Source organism: Lissotriton vulgaris, chromosome 4_1 (genome assembly GCF_964263255.1).
Source record: "Lissotriton vulgaris chromosome 4_1, aLisVul1.2, whole genome shotgun sequence".
Lineage (NCBI taxonomy): Eukaryota > Metazoa > Chordata > Amphibia > Caudata > Salamandridae > Lissotriton > Lissotriton vulgaris.
In genome coordinates this window covers 1,784,263,259-1,784,276,684 of record NC_141691.1, presented here as the reverse complement: position 1 = coordinate 1,784,276,684, position 13,426 = coordinate 1,784,263,259, and positions in this window count along the sequence as shown.

The window sequence follows — 13,426 nt, the reverse complement described above, 5'->3', positions numbered from 1 at the left end:
GCTTGCCCCAGTCCACATGTGTTGGGATCTGGTTCTCCTGTTATGGGAACTTTGTCATGAGCGTTCCCTGCGTGGAACATTCTGTGGGGAAAGTTCTCTCCTTGGCAGTTGCTGCCGGGGAGCTGCTGCGGTTGGAAGAAATAAAGTACTCTCTCCTCACTTACCGGCTTGGAGATCTACTTCCTTTCAGTGGCGACGATTTCCAGCCACCAGCCTCCCCATTGAAGCTCGTCGTGTTGAATCTTCGCTTGAAATCTCCTGCTCCTGCCTCGTTTGCCCGTACTTCTGCTTCCACTCCTGGACTGGTTGTGTTTCCTGTGCCTCCGTTCCTCCGTGTCAATGTGCCATTGCTGTGCTCATTCCTGTGATCGTCTTCCCAGGTACTCTATTAATTTACGCGATTTAATTATTTCTCGCGTCTCACGCATGCGCACCTCTGATTTGCCTGACCTTCAACTGGGACATGCACGCAACGTTCTGACGTTGCGTGCGGCCATTTTGGATCATTTCCATGGCAACTTCCCGAATATTTACAGTTCGGCTCCTTCAATGCGCATTTCTTCTGCAACTTCGCTGATGCGCTCAGCTTCTCGTTAAATGCGTTTTGTAGACACACTCTACACCGTTTCAAGTACGCATCCTACATTTTCAGTTTTGAGTTATTTCTGAAGAAATTTTTTTTGTTGCACTCTAATTTCACCATTTCTCTGATGTGCACAGTTTTGGTTTCAAACATCGTTGAACAGCCTATTAATGACTGGCATGCACAATTCATATAACCTGCTTATTTTGTGCATTCTCATTCTGTTTTGCATTGTTTTCTTGCAGTTCTGTTGTTTTTAATAATTTTGTGGGGCAGCAACTCACCCACGTGCCAATATGGATCACATTATTGCACCTCCACCTTTTTTGCAATCTGCAGGTACGCCTCCTGTAAAATGGGATGATTGGAAAGACACTTTTGAAGCGTATTTGGAAGCAATTGACGGAGAAACTTTCACTTCTAATAAAAAGAAGGCTTTATTGATTTATAACCTAGGGGCTGAAGGCAGGAGTGTTTTAAAAATGCTACCCATAGAAACTGTAAGCACTTTAGTGACTGGTGGTGACAGTGGTGATTCCTTGTTAGTGGATGAATATGCCACTGTCATCAAAACTCTTGACAAACGTTTTAGTCCAAAAAGGAACATTGTTCTTGAACGACACAAATTTCTTCAGCGAGCTCAAATTGCGAGTGAATCAATTGATGACTTCGTAGCTGCGCTCAGAATTCTTGCAGTAAATTGTAATTACAGGGAATTTAGGGATTAAATCATCCGGGATCAGTTAATTGAAAAGACCTCCAACAAGAAAATTCAAGAGAAGCTGTTATCGTTTGATGATCCTGACTTAGAAACTGCGTTAACTCTTGCCAGATCTATTGAACATTCTCAATTTTGCGTGAAAGAAATGAGCAATCCTACCTCTTCGGCCAAGGTTAAACTTTTGAGGTCCACTTCCACTTCCAGACCCACCACCAAATCACAATTCATTACCAAGTCTGCTTCTAGTCTTCCTCGTTCCTCTGCTATACCTTCTAACCAAACCAAAGTTATACCTAAGGATGTAGTATGTTTCCGTTGTGGCAGCACCACTCACCTTGGCAATGCTAAATTTGGTTTTGCTCTTAATCAGACTTGTTACAACTGCGGAAAGAAGGGCCACTATCCTAGGATGTGCAAAATTGCTTCCTCCAAGAAAAGTCAAGATCAAATTGTAAAAACCATCCCTGATGACTCTGACGAAGAATGCTATGAATTGCTTATGTTGTCCTCCTCTGCATTTCTTGGGGATGGTGTGGTAGAATTAGCTGCTTTGGGGGGTATTCACAAAAGGAAATCACCTTCCTGCAAAATTTCTGTGAACGATACCTGTCTGACCTTTCTAGCTGATTCTGGTTCTCCCTCTACCATAATCAATGCTGCGGATTATGACACGTTAAACAGTGTGCAACTAGGGGAATCTTGTATAAAAATCTTTGCGTATGGTGGCAAACGGGTTGAAGTTTTAGGGAAATTTGTTGCTAATCTCAAATTTCATTCTGATCTTGCTTCTAGTACTGTATTTGTGGTTAAGGAGGGTGCCAACCTTTTAGGGTGGGATGATCAGGGCAATTTGAACATTGTGTTGGATCCCAATCATCCTGATATGGTGATTTCCCGTAGTGAATTTTATAAATCTGTTCCTACTTCTTCTTCTCAAACCGTGACCCATTTGTCTGGTGTCAAATGGGAACGTATGTTTCCTGACATTTTCGACGGGAAGCTAGGGAAACTTATTGGTTTCCAATACCAGATTGTTCTCAAGAACGATGCTAAAGCTGTTGCACATAAGGTTCGCAAGGTACCTTTGAGTCTTCGTCCTGAACTCAAAAAAGAATTGGAACGATTGTGTGGCTGGTGTTATTGAGCCCATTGAGGGTTCTGAGTGGCTCGCACCAATTGTTTTAGCACGGAAATCGGACAACTGTCTGAGGATGTGTGTGGATTTGCGTGACCTCAATGCTAACATCTGGGTCGACCGTCAACCCCTTCCTAATATAAATGAATTGTTGACCACTTTAGATAGTGCCAGATTCTTTACTTCCCTTGATATTTCTTCCACATACCATCAAAATGAACTCAGCAAGGAGTCAAGGCATTTGACCTCTTTTGTTACTCCTGAAGGCGCTTACCGTTACATTCGTATGCCCTTCGGCCTTGCCTCAGCTTCAGCTGTTTTCCAACGAATAATGAAAAACTTATTTAAAGACATTCCTGGGGTTGTGTTTTTTCAGGATGATATCCTTATTCATGGCAAAACTGAACTTGAGCATGACGAGAGAGTCAAACATGTTTTAAGCATCATCAAGGCTAGTGGGTTAACGTTGAGGGCGGACAAATGTAAGTTTTTGCAAGATGGTGTTGATTATTTGGGTCACCACATTTCGCATAAAGGTATCGAACCCAAATTTAAGATTATTGATGCTATTCAAAATGCACCACGCCTACAAATAAGGATCAGCTGCATTCATATTTAGGATTGGTAGAATATTATTCAAAATTTGTCAACAATTTTTCCTCCAAGACTGCTTCTATGCGCAATTTACTTAAAAAGAATGTGAAATTTGTATGGGATGAGGATTGTCAGAACAACTTTGTATCAATCAAGAATGAGATTGTACAGGCTGGTCCACTCAAACTGTTCAATATTAATGACTTATGCATTATTTCAACTGATGCTAGCAATGTGGGTCTAGGTGCTGTTCTTCTCCAGAAAAGAAGTGATGGTCATGAGGAAACAATTGCTTTTGCTTCCAGGACTTTGAGGGGTGCAGAGGGGACTTATTCTACTATTGAGAAAGAGGCATTGGGATTGTGGTGGGGTGTGCAGCATTTCAAAAATTTCCTTTGGGGTAATGAATTCATTTTGAGAACCGACCACAAACCCTTAATTGACTTATTTACTACTAAGGGGGGTGGTAGGGCCACACCCTGGGTTGCCAAGTGGCAGTTTAGGTTGCAAGAGTTTCGTTATCGTCTGGAGTATGTGCCTGGTGTTAAAAATCATGTTGCGGATTGCCTGTCAAGGTTGCCCCTTTGTTCTGAGAATGATGTCCCCATGCCTGATGATTTGGAGATGGTGTGTGCTGTGTGTTCTTTAAATGACACTGTGGGTTGTGCCCTTTCCGAGCAGGAGTGGTTGGACGGTGTAACTGATGATGAGGTTGTTTTGAAGGTTATTGACTGTTTATCTGGTGTGTGGCCATGTGATAAGGATTGTCCATCGGATCTAGTTCCTTTTAAAAGGGTCAAAGACGAGTTATCTGTTGTGGATGGGTTGTTGCGTAGGGGCGGTTTACTTGTGGTTCCTTTTTCCATTCCCAGCAGAATTCTTGATTTGGCTCACGAAGGCCATCCTGGCATCCGTGCAATGAAACGTAGGGTCAGACAAGATTTTTGGTGGCCGGCTCTTGATAAGGATGTGGAGCATTTTGTTCGAGATTGTTGTACGTGTGTCACCAGTGACAAGTCTCAAGTGACAAGACCTTCTCCTATTGAACCTATTGTTGTTCGGAATATTCCTTGGTCTAAACTGGGCTTTGATATTGCTGGTCCTTTTGGTCTCATTGGCTGCTCTCCCAAGTATGCTCTTGTTCTTATTGATTACATGTCTAAATGGCCTGAGGTGAGGTTTGTTGACAATGCCAACTCTTCATCCATTATTGATTTCTTTCTTGATGTTTTTCTTAGGGAAGGTTTTCCTGATGAGTTGGTTTCTGATAACGGCACTCAGTTAACTTCATTTGAGATGCAGGGTTTTTTTAAGGATGCAGGGATTAAGCATATTTGTACTTCCCTTTATCATCCACGCAGTAACGGTTTGGTTGAACGGTTCAACTGTGTGGTCAAAGAACATGTACAACTTGCTTTGGTGAATGGGTTGCATTGGCGCAAGGCTCTATGTGATATGTTGTGGGCTGTGAGAACTACTCCTCATGTCAGCACCGGTGTTGCCCCATTCACCTTACTTCGTGGTAGGGTGGCTGGTTCCAAACTGAATAAAGAGTGGATGTCTAGAAGGATGGTCGATTCTGGTAAATTGTCTGGTGTAACTGATGTCAGAGCTGCTGTACAGGTGAAGTATGATACCAGGTCTGATGCGAGTTATTCCCTGGATGTCAAGGTGGGTGATTGGGTAAGATTCAAAAAACCTGGTTTTCTCCGCAAAGGTGAATCTCGGTTTTCATTTCCCAAAAGGGTATCTGAGGTAAAAGAACGAGTGGTGGTACTAATGGATGGTAGAGTGTGGAATAAATCTTACATTTCCATTATTCCTAAGTCTATGGTTAGTGAGGTCAACAGAAGATTGGGCACACATTCTCTTCCTGTTAAAGTGTCCTCTGATGCTCTTGTTAGGGATGATGTTGTTCTTTCTGGTCATGCTCCTCCTTCCTGTGTGTCATCTAGGCCTTCTAGTACTAAGCGTTTACCTGCCAAATTTCATGATTATAATATGCAGTAGTCTGCGATTTGTCACTGCTGACTTTCTTATGGAATGTGTTTTTCTGGACATGTTTCCTAGCTATTGTTGTGGCGTGTTTCTTTGTCTTATTCTCTTTTTGTCTATCTTGTTTCACATCTTCCTTTCATCTCTCCTGTTCTCTCATCCTTTCTCATCGTTTTGTTTTTCTCTGTCTTTCTATTGGAAGAGGGGAGATGTGTTGGGATCTGGTTCTCCTGTTATGGGAACTTTGTCATGAGCGTTCCCTGCGTGGAACATTCTGTGGGGAAAGTTCTCTCCGTGGCAGTTGCTGCCAGGGAGCTGCTGCGGTTGGAAGAAATAAAGTACTCTCTCCTCACTTACCGGCCTGGAGATCTACTTCCTTTCAACATCATAAACGTACCAAAAGGATGTTTGCGATTAATTTGCCCTGTGTTTTCAACTGCACAAAGATTACGTGTCGGACCTGTTTTTTGCAATAACATAAGAGGACAACACATTGTGAAATTGAACTTATGTTGGGGTCATTTACAGTGGCCTGCTTGCCCAAGTGCGTACATCATATTACCGAAGCATATAGGCCAGCAAAAAGGTCCTTGAGGGACGTGCTGAATGAGTGCCCACTCAAGAGTGCTTTAGGAGGGACCTAAAAGTGCATCAAGTGGCCTTGGGCCTGTAGATATAATGCAAAGACAGTTTCTCAGGCCTAATATATGGCACACAAGTTGCAAAAGAGAAAGTGAAAATTGCCCTCTTCCTAGTTTTCAACTTTTGCCTGGTCTGGTACCAGTACCGGAGCGCAGCAACAAAAAAGCACTTCCTTGCCTCTGACTTACTGTCCAAGGTGAGGCTGGAGTCCCAACCGGAAGGGTCCAATAACACTGAGATTATCACTGATTGTACTATTTGTGTTTTTATCCCTTGGGACCAACAATGCTGTCAGAGTGATTGCTTTCATGGTCCTGTAGAATGCATACACAATTTGCCATTGGGTCGTTAATATAGGCATAAATGTGTAAACAAATTCTGTAGGTTGAATTAAACTACACACTTTTAACCTCGACCCTCAGGGGAGAAGATTTAACATAATTGTGAGGTCCACCAAGTGGTAGTATTAATCATTCTCCTTATTGTCTGCATCTTTGATTCCACACCTCAATAGGATCCATTCCCCAATGTCCATAGACCAATATTCCTGTTGTCATGCACAATATTGCCGAACATTTCCCAACTTCAGAAGACAGGAGTCACAGATTCGTTATAAATATTTTGTATTTTGTATTGTGGTCCAAGATACAGTTGACACGAGTTTCATCATACACATGACTTCTTCACAGACTAAAAATAAAGGTCTGTTGTCACAGTCCCATGGGTCAACAGGTCTGGCAAGGGGGTCGATCCTTGAAGTCAAGTTCTGAATCAAATTGGTGACCCAGATCAGCAACACTTGTTTCAGTGTCCCCTATAATGCTGTGATCTAATGCTCTATCTGTATAAAGTCATTTAGGTATCAGAGTGACTGATGTCTAATCCCAAAGAATTATCCGTAAAGATGCCTTCTTGTCTTCTAAAATGAATAATACAGTAATCCCAAAGATTTCAAGGGGTATTTTGTGGGTATAGTCTCTACAACGACCTGTTCTGCCCTAAAAGCTGTCTGTAATATCCCCAGATAATGATTATAGTATTTCCTTCATGAAGCGCCTTGATAAATCCCCTTCTGCCTCCAGTCGCGAGGCAGTGTCCTAGTGTCCCGTCAAATAGCAAATGCATTTGCTATATGACGGTACTCTAGGACATTACAGACTGAATCAGGGCAGAACAGGTCGTTGTAGAGATTATACCCAGAAGTTGACTTCAAGGATCCATTCCCTTGCCAGACCTGTTGACCCACGGGACCGTGACAACAGACCGTTATTTTTAGCCTTGAAGAAGTCATTTGTGTGACGAAACACTTGTTGGCTGTATCTTGGACCACAATACAAAATATTTATGACGAATCCTTGACTCCTGTCTTCTGAAGTTGAGACATTTTGGGCAATATTGTGCATGACAACAGTTATATTGGTCTATGGACATTGAGTGCTCTGGCACATAATTTTTGTATGTCAATAGAGGTATTTTTCATCAAAGTATTAAATTCATTTTGGGTAGTATGGTGTATCTGTACCTATTAGCACCACAACCTAAATTTCATCTTTCTTAAATCGTTTTAAAATGTATATGGGTACATACCAAATAGTAGTGTGGCCCAAGTGAACCATCAATACCCATTTTTAGTTCTGTAGTGGAGTTCTGGACTTTTTGGTTCCGTCCAGAGGTGTCAGGGAACAACACCCAAAGACCCCGGAGTTCCACCTGCCTTGGTGCGCAAATGAACAGAAACACGGGCTTCTCGATGGTGGCGTCAAAGACCAAAGGTTTATTACTGCAGGGACACAGAAGTCACAGAAACTACGCATGGGCAGTAACTAGGAGCCTGTTCAAATTGTACAAAGAGGGTTGCTCCTTATATACTGATTTTTGGCCTTCAGGCGAATTCTTTCACATGTTGGTACATTCCCAAAACCTTTGTGTTACAAACAATAAATATTTGGTGTACACAGGAACTGTTGATAGAATCTGTTACAAAACATCTACGAAGAGGGGTTCCCACTAGTTCATCACAATCCCATGTCAATATTGCATTCAAGAGCCGGACCGCCTCATCGTAAATTTTGTTACCTCCCCCTAATAAAGATTCAGAAAGAAAGAAACGGAGCCAGGTGTGGAAGATAGAAAAGCGGGATAAGAGATGTTTGTGGGTCGTAAATGGGCAAGGCTACCGGCTTCGGCCGCCTAATCATGATCGGGACAATGGACACGAGAACCAGTTCAGGTGGGCTGGCCTCGGGCAGAGGAGGCAGCCTTTGTTGAGTCACGTAGCTACAGCGTGATCTGGTTTAGGGTGCACGTGTCACTAGATAGGTGAATCTCCGGCTAAGGTTGCATGTCCTTAATCGAAATGAAGTGATCAGGGGTTATTGCGTATGTGAGGGCAAGAAACACAAAATGGCGGCCATGATCTAAGATGGATGCCGTGGGTAGATCGGAAATATGTTCATAACAGGAGTGCTCTTGCTCGTAGTATAGCGAAAACACTAGGATATGCTAAATGGACCATTTGCGGTTCGCTGATACCAATATTATGTATTTCCGACAATGTTGAAAACACGGGTTCAAATCGTCACGGAACCTCAGACCCTCCTTTTGCCCTTACATAGGCAATTACTCAGTCTATGTCAGAATCTAGTTCTATGTTCATCAGGTCAGTGACATGCTGTTGTACCATCATCCTTTCTCGTGCCTTTTCTCCAACTGCAGGTGGTTTCCTAAAACAAGTTGCAGCACAAAGACTACACAGAGCAGGACCACACTGGATAATCAGGCAGCATGAGAAGAGGAATACTAAGATGACACCGATGACCATTAGAACCTTCCATCCCCACGCTGAGATCAGAGTCCAAAACCACTCCATAAAGGACCAGTTTCCCTTGTCTACATGTATAGAGTCAGAAATCTTGTGTAGCTTAGAGATCGCCTCATAGACTGTTGGAGCATTATTAGGAATAAAGACACAGCAGCTCGATTGGATCATTCTGCATACCCCACCTCGGTCTGCAAGGATAACGTCTAGAACCATACGGTTCTGCAACGTCATGAGTCTATCCGCCTGAAGCTCAGCTGTCAAATTGCTAAGGGCACCAGCAGTTTCGGTAATAGTAGATTCAACTACCCGTGTTAGCTGACGTATGTTTCTACTATTGGCAATAGGCCCCCAGAACGGAAGGAAGCCTTTGAAGAAGTCTCCAGCTTCCTGACCAGCGGTATCTTCTTTGCTGAAGACACCTCTCGCTACTCTGGTTCTGTGGTAATCAGATGAAGCAGTGTATGTCGGAGGCAACAATCGAGCAATATAGCATGAACCTGAAAAGTCAGCAGGTAACCATGTATATGCCCGGTCTCGACAGATGAAGTAGGTACCCCTAGCAGTAAGGAAGGCAGGGGAAGAGTTAGCCGGAAACACATAAGTCTCAACGCACTCACTCCTCCCTAGCTGGGCTCTTGGATTTTTCCCATTACCTTGCAAACAGACCTGACCTCGGTGAGGTACGACCCAGATTGGAGTTGAGCTTTTACGCTTGCTTTCTCCTAAACTAAGGCGATACTCTGAAGTATTCCAACTTAAATACACTCGCAGTTCGTCTCTAGGGTATGATGGAGTATTATTGACGTCCTTGATCATGTCAATAATTCCCTGGACTAAAGCTTTGTTTGCGGAGTTATATTTAGTGGAACGTGGGGGGCGCGGAGGATAGGTTTCAAGGGCATAAGCAAAGATGGTTTGAAGGGCCTGAAATGATCCATTGTAGCTAAAAGGCAAAACCAGATAAGGAATACCTTTATCCATAGTGTGGGGTATCAAGCCACACACCCAGCAGTCTGTAGTGTTAACTACCAGTTGGTGTTGGTGCAAGAGCTGTACAAAAGTGTTGTTAATGAACTCTGAGCGTCGGGCTTGCTCATGTTCGGGAAACGAATGGAAAGAGTGTATTGAGGAAGCAGTAGAAGTAACAGGATTAAGGGGAGGTACTGTAGTTACTGGTACATAAATCAAACTTATACCAAACACAATTCCACCCACCAATGTTATCAAAACAATTAGAAATGTAATGGCACATTGCGTCAAAAAGCATTTGTTATGAAGAATTCTGTAAAGTCTGTTTCTGCGAACGTAAATCACATTTTCTCGTTGCAGCGCAGGAAGCTCCATCTTCTACAATCCGCTCGCGACCACTGATGATGTGTACGTAGATGAAAATGCCTCTATCAGCCCTGGGAGTTCCCAGAACCAACAGAAAGATCGACCTTGTGTCAGACCCCTGCAAATCCAACTAGGCACACAGCCACGACCCTACGGCTACCCAGACGGCAAGGCAATTTAAAAATAATAAAACAATAGCAAACTTCCTGGCTGAATGCAAAAGTTCAAAATTTCAAAATATCACAATATGCAGTTGCCTGCTTTATTTGTCCATATTACGTTTTCGTAAATTATATCTTTGCTTCGCAGGTACTGTCTGATCGGCAAATAGCGTTTCACTGGTAGTTGTTGCAGTGTTCAAGTTCGCAGATGGCAGAGTTTCTTCTGGTGCAGGAGACAAATGTTCAGTGTTCAAAGGAGTCTTTTCTGAAGGAGAGTCAGAGCTTGGAGTGTCAGTGATTAATTCGGCATCGCTGAAAGGGATGAACTTTGGAGTGCTTTCAAATTCGGAGGAACCAATTCCCTTCTTCACCCAGTCGTCGTAAGGAAGCGGCAAAGGGACACGCTTAACATGGGACGCTTGCACCCAGTGCTTGCGACCAGCTACACGGACTGCTGTTCTTGTTGTAAGCAGGATTTGAAAGGGGCCGACAAATCTCGGCTGAAGGTTCTTTGTCCTCGCAAAGTTCCTGATGACTACTAGGTCTCCTGGTTTCAGCTGATGCCCTGGACTCTCCGGAGGCTTTGGTAATGCATCGAAAACCTGTTGATGAATAAGACTCAATTTAGCAGTCAAGTCGTAAAGGTAGTCTATCAACATAGGATATTCTAGAGAACAAAATTCCTTAGGCCTTGGCACACCCCAGATATTTGCCGGGCGGCCAAAGACTATTTCGTAAGGGCTAAGCCCCACTCTAGAATGTACAGTTGCTCTCGTTGATAACAAAGCCAGAGGAAGTGCGTCTGGCCAGGCTAAACCTGTGGATGCTTGTATTTTAGCTAATTTCAGCTTGAGGGTGCCATTGTAACCCTCCACTAAACCAGCTGACTGGGGATGGTTCGCACTGTGGAACTTCTGTTTCAAACCTAGGCCGGCACACACACTCTGCATAACTTTCCCTATAAACTCACTTCCGTTATCTGACCATACAATCCGTGGCATTCCATACCTAGGGAAATATTCTTTGAGAAGAATCTTGGCAGTTGATAGGGCAGTATTGTCCTTTAGTGGGTATGCTTCGATCCACCTGGAAAAAGCACAGACTACCACCAGGACATATTTCAAATTATTACAGCGATCCATGTGAATGAAGTCTAACTGAATCACTTCAAAGGGGCAGGAAGGAGGAGCGAAATGACCAGCTGGAGTTGGAGTTCCCTTGCCAGGATTATGCATCAGGCATACCATACAATTTTTCACCACTCTCTCTGCACACTTACTGATCCCATCATTCTTCCAGACTGGAGCCAACATCTTACAGATTCCTTTAGAACTTATATGCGCTACTCCATGTGCCATCGTCACCACTGCAAGCACATACGCGTCAGGCAGCATCCAACGTTGCTGTTCTGTCAAATCAATCCAACATCCATTCGAATCTAACTTGCCCGTACTTTCTCTCCATACACGTTTTTCTTCCTCAGTCGCTTCTTTCTGAATCTCCTTCACACTTTCCATTGTATCCTCACACATTCCAGATTCAGCGATCCATCTTGCAGACGTAGCAACATACATTCTGCTCATCGTGTCTCTAGCTGTCTGTTTAGCGATTTCATCAGCAAAAGCATTCCCGCGACCAACATCATCCGTAATTGCTTTATGAGCACTGCATTTTACAATCGCAACTTCAGTCGGCAAGGTTAGAGATTCCAACAAGTCGTTAACTAGCTGACCATGTTGAATCTTAGTCCCATGGGACGTAATGAAACCTCTTTCTCTCCACAAACGGCCAAAACTATGGGCCACGCCAAATGCGTACTGACTATCTGTAAAAATATTCACTCTCTTTCCCTTAGCTAAAACACACGCTCTCGTTAAAGCTATTAATTCTGCAGCTTGGGCAGAATTCTGACTCACTCTTGCAATCTCCACAATCGTCTTCAAAGTCGTTACTGCGTAAGCAGCAGTCACATCACCATTCTCCAATTTAAAACATGACCCATCCACATACAATGTACCATCCGGATCTGGTAATGGAGTATCCTTCAAGTCAATTCGTCCTTTTGTCTCTTCCTCCGTTTTAAAACAACAATCATGTGGCTCGGAATCACTCGACTCTTGATTAGCCGGCAACAACGTTGCTGGATTCAATACATTACATCTTTTAATCTGAATATGACTCGCTAGTAATGTCAGCTCGTAACCAGATAGTCTCGCACTAGTAAGGTGTTGTGTCTTGGTTCGGTTCATGAGTGTATCCACTGCATGAGGAACCATGACCACTAGCATATTGTTCATTACCAAACCAGCAGATTGTCGAATGGAAGCCGCAGCTGCCGCTGTAGCTCTCAAACAACTAGGTAACGCTCTAGCTACCGGATCCAATGTTGATGAAAAATACGCACAAGGGCGTTGTTTATCACCAAATTTCTGTGTCAGAACACTCAACGCGCAACCTTCTCTCTCGTGAACGTAGAGCGTGAATGGCTTACTGTAATCAGGTGTACCCAATACAGGAGCTGAACACAGTGCTTTTCGCTACTCGGAAAAACTCTCTTGACATTCATCAGACCATGGCACCGGACTCGGAACATTTTTCCCAGTCAAAGCTACCAATGGCTTCGCTAAAAGAGAAAAATTCGGGATCCACTGTCTACAGTAAGAGGTAATACCTAGAAAGGCACGTACTTCTCTCTGTGTGCGTGGAACACTCATTTGCGTAATTGCTTTTATTCTCTCTGGGGTCAACTTCCTTCCCTCCTTTGACAAGAGATGACCTAGGTAGGTCACTTCTTGGCAGCAGTATTGCATCTTGGAAGGTGATACCTTGTGATTCAAATTAGACAAGTGATGTAGTAACGAAACTGTAGCTGCTTTGCAAGTTTCCTTGTCATCGGCAGCCACTAGAAGATCATCTACATACTGCACTAGAGCAGAACCTGGAGGAAGGACAAAGGAGTCTAATTGGCTTTTTAATGCTTGACTGTAAATAGATGGGCTCTCACAGTAGCCCTGTGGAGCGCGTTTAAATCTGAAACTGCGACCTCCTAGACAGAAGCCAAAAATATCTCTGCTTTCCTCGGCTATTGGAATGCTGAAAAAGGCATTCTTCAAGTCGATGACTGAGAACCAAGTGGCTGTAGCAGGAATCAGTGTTAACAAGGCAGTAATGTCCGGAACCACAGGAAACTGTGGGACCACAATCTTATTAACCTCTCTAAGGTCAATGACAAACCTATATACTGGAGGCTTTGTGGGATCAGTTCTTTTCAAAATCGGTAATACAGGACTATTACAAACATTTCCTCTAGTCTCCTCAACCACACCTTTCTTAATCAAATCTTGCACAATTAATAAAAGTGCACGTTCACCTTCACTAGATATTTTGTATTGCGGAATTCTTGGAAACTTTACATTTGCTTTCAAAGTTACTACATATG